This window comes from Dreissena polymorpha, chromosome 8, assembly GCF_020536995.1.
Source record: "Dreissena polymorpha isolate Duluth1 chromosome 8, UMN_Dpol_1.0, whole genome shotgun sequence".
Lineage (NCBI taxonomy): Eukaryota > Metazoa > Mollusca > Bivalvia > Myida > Dreissenidae > Dreissena > Dreissena polymorpha.
The window spans coordinates 78,637,205-78,644,131 of record NC_068362.1 but is presented as its reverse complement, the minus strand read 5'-3'; the positions used below and the strand labels follow the sequence as shown (position 1 = coordinate 78,644,131).

Sequence of the window (6,927 nt, the reverse complement as noted above, 5' to 3'; positions counted from 1 at the left end):
TTCTTCTGTTTAACAAAGACAAACACTGTAAAGGCTGCAATTAATAAAGTTGCTCCTGTGACTACCACTTCGAATATTCGTTTATTCGGCCTTGACTCATTCGGAGATTTTTCTGAAAGAACAATTATGTCAATCGTAAAATCGTCGCAATTGAGCTTCACAATTAAATTACGTTAAACATCGCAATATTACAATATATATTAAGACGAGCACACAACACCCATACAATATTTAACGAGGCGATATTATACTAACACAAATATATTGTTAATACATGTCTTTGTAATAGACAGAGTTTTGTTTTAGTTGAGTTTAAATAGATGAATGTTCATATACCGGTTAACAAATTTGTGGCCTTGTCTTCAACAACAGTTGTAACAGTTGTATATACAGACGCAACTGCAGGGTCAGGACTATAACAAAGAACAAAGCTTCATCGAATGAAAATATCAACATGCACTCATAAATAGGGAATTACATCTTATATTGATAATCAAGTTTATTTATAAATTATTAATAAATGCCATCGTGTGACACGAACTACTTAATTACCGGCAACATGAACATTATGTACATTGAATATTGCAGATTTTTTTTAACCATATGTAGGTGTTTATGAGTTTAGATTTATGTGGAGTAAAAAAAAGCATGAAGTGCCTAAAATATTTTGGAAATAATATATATACTGTTACGACCTGAAGTTTGTTTTGATAGTAGAACATTCACTAAAAACCGCCGATGATGTGTTATGGCGACCATTGAACATGTTTCGTCGGTAACATGGTTTGCAATACACAGAGGCTTTGCCACTCTGTTGTAAAGATATTTGAGGTTCTTCTCCTATACAAATATCATACAAAACATATACATTTAACGTTGTCTTCTCTTAAAACAAATCTTGAACATTTTTGAATGTGCAAATAGCAAGTCTGTTTAAATTTTTTCCTATAATCATGTTGCTTCACAATTCGTATCGCTATATTTTCTTCATATTATCATGGTCTACAATCATTGTAATCAGATGATGAGTATATTGCGCATACCTGCCAAACAAAATATTTCAGGTGCGCACGTTTCAATAAATAAGTCCTTGTTTTGCAAATCTCTGGCACAATGATATCGTGTACCCGGTGTGCAGTCTTTGCGTTTCGCCTGACAATACCACCGACAGGACCCATATACATGGCATGAGCCGTCCCATTGTTGTTGTACTTTCGTACAATACCATTCACAGTAAGCGCTCTCTTTTAGCTTGTATGTTGTCGATTGATGAACCATACCCTTTAAGATATGAATAACCAAATTTACTGATAAGTATTAATATCTATTTTTTTCTTTAATTGCAATTTCTAAATTGCAAAACACTTCATATACATGTATAATACTTAAATATTTCTGTAAAATTATTGTTGCTAAAATACACATAATAAAAATGCTCAATTACATAAACTCACCAAAATAAATGCATTGCTTATTATGATTAAATATTTCCACGTCGAAACGATCGCCCTCATTCTTTCCTACAAAGACAAATACATTTCCAGTTAAATTTGTCAATCGTGTAGATACAAAATTGATTAATATGTGTTGGGATAAGCCATGGTAGGCTTGTTTAGTTAATAGAGTTATACGGCACTAGCTGTAATAGATCATTCTACCTTATTAAGCAAAGAACAAGAAAATACGCATTTCATCCAACTACGTCCAAATCTAAAAAAACAAATATAAAATAATTAAATACAATATAATAGCTTTTACTTACTCGATTTCTGGAGGGGATCGTACGTCGGATCACGTCGGATCACTTTCTTTGTAAACAAATCGCTTGTTTTCACATCTGCCAGCTATTCATCCGGGCAGTTTTTAATGATAAACATGACTGAGATTGTCAAATACAACGATTTAAATTGCATAAATAAAATGTGAATTCATGCGACAACAATCTGCATTTGTGAATCAAAGTAGGAAGGACATCATGAGGTATGAAACAAAAGTTAAATCATTTAAAAAAGATAACCATTTGTTAACGTAAAGAAGGCATTCAATTTATAAACACGGTGTATCATTATACTATACCACCTTTAAGGACATTTTAAAAATGAACAGAAGTATAAAATGTTAACTTTCGATTTCCATGTATGGTACATGTGTTAATGATTTTCATCAGAAATCAAATAACCGTTGCTAATATTTACCAGATAGTGTAAACTCCTTCATGTAGCCGTCACTGCAGTACTGTAATTGAATATTCCATTTGACGTTATGCTTCAGATCTCAAGTCATTTAAGTAACTAAACGATACAACAAAACGATGCGCTTGTACCATAACGTAATCAGAAGTTTATCAACCCAATGTTGGGTCAGAGATATGATAAAGACAGCCAGACAGACAATTTATTTGACATGCACAATGTACATCGTCAACATCACGTGTGGTTGGATATTATATAGTTCAACATGTATATAACGCAGACAAATAATTGTCAACAAACATGAATATATACAAAACAAATGTATAGTAAAGTACTGCGGAAAAGCAATTGGTAAATTACATTATACGATTTAACAAATTCGATCTAATAATCAACGATTCTTTAACAAATAAACACAGTTTTATTAGTTCAGACCTATTGGTTGATGGTAGCATCTGTACATACTTAATAATAGATAGATTATTATAGTAATATTTGTATATATTTCTTTCTTATATCAACAAGTGTTAAAAAATACATACAATATGAAATTTTGAAATACGAGCAGTAGCAAACAAGCGTCTTTGAACGTGTACTGAGCACTACATTTCGTCTCATTTGAACCCAACTGCAGTCCAGGTATTGCAGTTGTTGGATGATGCGTTGTTTTATTATTACACAATTTATACATTACTAATTGGAGTGAAGTAGATCTTAATGGTAAAGTTCACCCTGACAGTTATTTTATTTTACAATCAGGCAAATATTTGCAAACATATTTTTAAAGATAATCTAACATGAAATGAAACAGTTGTGTGTAATAGTGGTGAATTAAATACGTGGAGCCCAATGACAATTTGTTTTATTTTTCATGAAGTAATGAAGTTTTCCTCAAACAAACAAAAGTAGTATATTATTTCTCAAAAAACTATTCTGAAAATGATGAGCCAAGGAGCACTTTTGCGTGATCGGATACATAATTTATAGTGGTTATTCAATTAAAATGTATACATATATATCATTTTTTTAGCAAAGACCGACAAACTTTGAGGTCCATGGAGGTTTTAAGACGTGTTGTCGACTATAAATGTTACTTCTATAAGTAACCCTTACTTAAAGACTATGGAGATTCGCATGGCATGATCCATTAAAAAAGTATCCACGATCTCCTCAGCAGATTCTGTCAGACAGGCTTCATGGAAATGAAGTAGGTATTTCAATGATGTTTGTGATTTTGTTATTCAGGATCTTTGTTGTGGGTAATGAATAATATGGTTAAAATTATTGATTAACAATTGCTATTATGCATATTTTTCTTTGACTGTAACTTATTGAAGTACTTATGAACTAGCCTGAATAATATGAGTAATCAAACAACGATAAATATGGTGTTACTTTCCTTTCAAAGACATCGCTGTCCGTAAGGAAAATGAGCCTTACAGATTATGGAATATGTTGATGCTTATTCCGAACGTTGCAGAATTGTTAAAAACCGACAGTGAAAGTCATGGACTGTTTTGTATAGGATAATATGTCTCATATAATCACTATCGGTGATTTTATAACACCGCGTCCTGCGTCAAGCATTCAGAAATAGTGCAAGTGAAGCTAAGATTCTGTTATGATGCGTTATGAGGACGCATACATTTTGAAAGAAGTATGACCTGTTCTGCCGTTTTAAGGAATTGTGCCCAAATTATGTTTATTTCACATTTACCATTTTACACTTCTGTCAAATTATATAATGCCCCGGATCATTCGATGATCGACTAGCACAAAAAGCATTTACTTAAGCCGTAGCATTTCTGAATGAAACGACACGAATGTAAATTGTCATTATCAGGAACAAAAAATCCAAGTGGGTTTGAAAATTAGTCTGAACTAAATTTGACAAAACGCATGTGCCCTAAAGGAGCCTAATAATAGTTATGAACGGATTATACTGAAAATTCGCACGAAATATGTGAAAATATGTGATAACAGAAAAAAGTAGTTGTTAAAACCTTTATTTAAACCCCGCTTTCCACATTGTTATCATGCACCCGGGGCGATTGCGGGTTGGTTTGGGATAGGTGCGTTATGACTCTTAAAGAAAAACAGCTATAAAGTGATTGCTTTCGATCAGTTTTTACTTTAATTTAGCCTTTCCCTCATAGATATGCATAATCCCGACTCGATCGATTCCCGAAAACATCAATATAAACATCCATATAAATTCGATTCGCTCTTTTACCGCAAACTTTATTCTTTTCACTTCACTATCCAGTACCCGATAATAGCGCCTTTCTCTTTTTAAAGCAAATTTTAGTAAATGTGGTGAAAAATTTCCTGAACAAAAACGTTCGCCGTTTTGCTGAAGTATCAAGAGGGCATATCCTTACTAAACTATTAAAAGATTTAATGAAACAGACGTCTAACGCAAGAATTGCTAGTTGCAGTTAAGAAAAATACACTTTTCGGAACATTTTTAAAACGTCCGTGGGACTCTTGATTTCGAAATTTAAGCGTCCCGGGAAGTGAATGTATGATGGCCTGTGGAAAGCACTGATATTTTGCTTGATAATTCAATTTTCCTTTAAACCTGTATGATTGAATTATAAAGTGTGCCTCGTAAATTATATATGAATACTCTTTTTGGCCTTGTCACGTGTTCAAGTCTTCTATAGATATATGGTGAGAAAAACAAATTTCAATTTGAAGTTTCAACTGGGTAAGCAATTTCTTACTGCTCTGTGTGAAGATTTCATATCAACACATAAGGTGAGATGTATGAATGTATAAAATGAGTTTATCAGAGGCTTTTGCTCATTTGTACATAGTTTTGTATATTGAACTCTTCTATATGCTATCATCAGAATGGCGTTTCCGAAGCAGGATTTTTTTACATTGACCCATAATGTTCATATTCAAAGATTCAAAGATATCTTCTATTTGTAATGATATATATTCAAGGGCCATTTTTAAAATTGTATTTGAAAAAAACAGACTTGTGAGCAGAGGTTGTCCTTTTTTGGTTTCCCTAGGGTTGATGAAATAACGTGTTTGTCTTTATTTTCTTTATACATTTTCTGTATATTCAAATGTGCTTGATTGCAGGTTAAAAAAAATTCAAAAACCGAAACAAATGTTCTGTTACAATGACGTTGACCTTTGACCAGCAGCAATGTTTTTTCCGTTCTTATAAAGTCCCGGTAAAATTTCCCAAAATTGCAAAATTTACATTGCCGTCTAAACATCCCAAAATGAAGGCAAGTTTGCTCAATATCGTTCCTAATATCGTGTTATGAGCAAGTTAACAAATAAAGGTGGTTGTTTGTAACCACGAGCAGCTTGCTCGATTCATTAAGGTTGCATAAAGCAGCGTATTCGGTCATTTCCTTTTTAATGTACAGTCGAAACCCGATGGTTCGAACAATGCATATTGATTACGCCGGCAAAGTTTCTTAACGTAAAAGGAATGCTTTTCTGTAAACTTAATGAGTAACTTATAATAAGACCATGATCATTTTTCTCTTACATAAGAATAAATCACTTATGCGATAAGCGTGGCTTCTTACGTGCATTTTTGGGGGAGGAAAAGACACGCTGTAAGGGAAGAAGACGTGGATATTTTCAGTTGTTTTCCTAAAGAATGTATTTTTCCAAATTGAAATGATCATAGTCTGACATCTAAATATTTCCAAGCGCACCGGTATTTCATGTCGATCCAACCGAATTGATAGGGCCATAATTCGCCTCTTATGACACTTTTTGTTCTTTGCACCAATACTGTGCAAAATAAGTTCTAATTTTACAAAAATCTCGTTTAGTCCTATAATCAGAGGAGATCCTTACATTTAAAAAGTTGTAATACCCCTTCCCGTGAGTCCCGTATTCCAATTATTATTACCCCTTAGACCCGAATGATGTTTTAAGAAGCACAATAATTGACCGCGGCTGCTAAAATGTCCCCTATGTTTTACCTTTATCATCACCTTACATAATAGAATGTTAAAGTGGTTTTAGTACTGCCAATATAAAAAGAAAAAACAGGACTAAAGGAGAATAAATAAAAATTTGTTTGAATCTTATGAAATGGCTAAGTGCAAGGTGTCTAATATATAATTTCCAATTCGTTCGATTAAGTTCAAATACATGTTACATTTCACAACTGAATGGTGATATGTCTAGTAATTTTAGCTCGAAAGAGGTATAACCAACCACCTTATATGAAACCGTTTTGCGCTTGAAATAACTTTATATACTATTATTAATAATATTTATTAATGTGCCTATTTAATAACTAATTAAACAACATATTTAATGTTCCGGAAAGAGCGCTCGAGATTAAGTTAATGCCAATAAAATATTTACCTTCCAATGATATTATAACGCCGCTAAAAAAATTGACTTTAACGTTACGTTTCATAAAGAAGGCGAATAGCAAGCGCCACGCCTAGAAAAACTACTTGCACGCGTTGAAACGTTCCGTTTTAGACACTGGTTGTCTCCTAAAATGAAACCCCAATTATAGAAAAAATTGTATATCTGTAACTAAACGTGTAGTATTAGTCAAGGATATATATGAGTTTCAGAGCTAATTTGTTTGATTAGTTCTTCAAGGTGTAGGTCGTTGTGAGCAGGGAAGAGGAACGCGCCTTCAAGCAAGCGTTGGCTTGCGTGATCTGTTAAAGTACATGCAATAGCCGAAAAATGTATAATTTTATTCCTTCTATACACATCCAGTTCATTTAAA

At 33.0% G+C, this 6,927-nt stretch overlaps 1 long non-coding RNA gene across 3 annotated transcripts; it reads right to left on the bottom strand.

Annotated features, from left to right (window-relative positions):
- Positions 1 to 611: 611 nt before the first annotated feature.
- LOC127841901 (uncharacterized) lies at positions 612 to 2,443 on the bottom strand. 3 transcript variants are annotated; one of them, XR_008031402.1, is made up of 5 exons: positions 2,196 to 2,443; positions 1,763 to 1,879; positions 1,455 to 1,520; positions 1,044 to 1,281; positions 612 to 840 (listed from the first exon to the last, which is right to left on the bottom strand). It is a non-coding gene; the product is annotated as an uncharacterized LOC127841901 (long non-coding RNA). The 3 variants fall into 3 exon arrangements; XR_008031401.1 differs by having other exon boundaries at positions 1,763 to 1,844; positions 2,196 to 2,442; XR_008031403.1 differs by lacking the exon at positions 1,763 to 1,879 and having other exon boundaries at positions 2,196 to 2,440.
- Between the last annotated feature and the right edge of the window lie 4,484 nt (positions 2,444 to 6,927).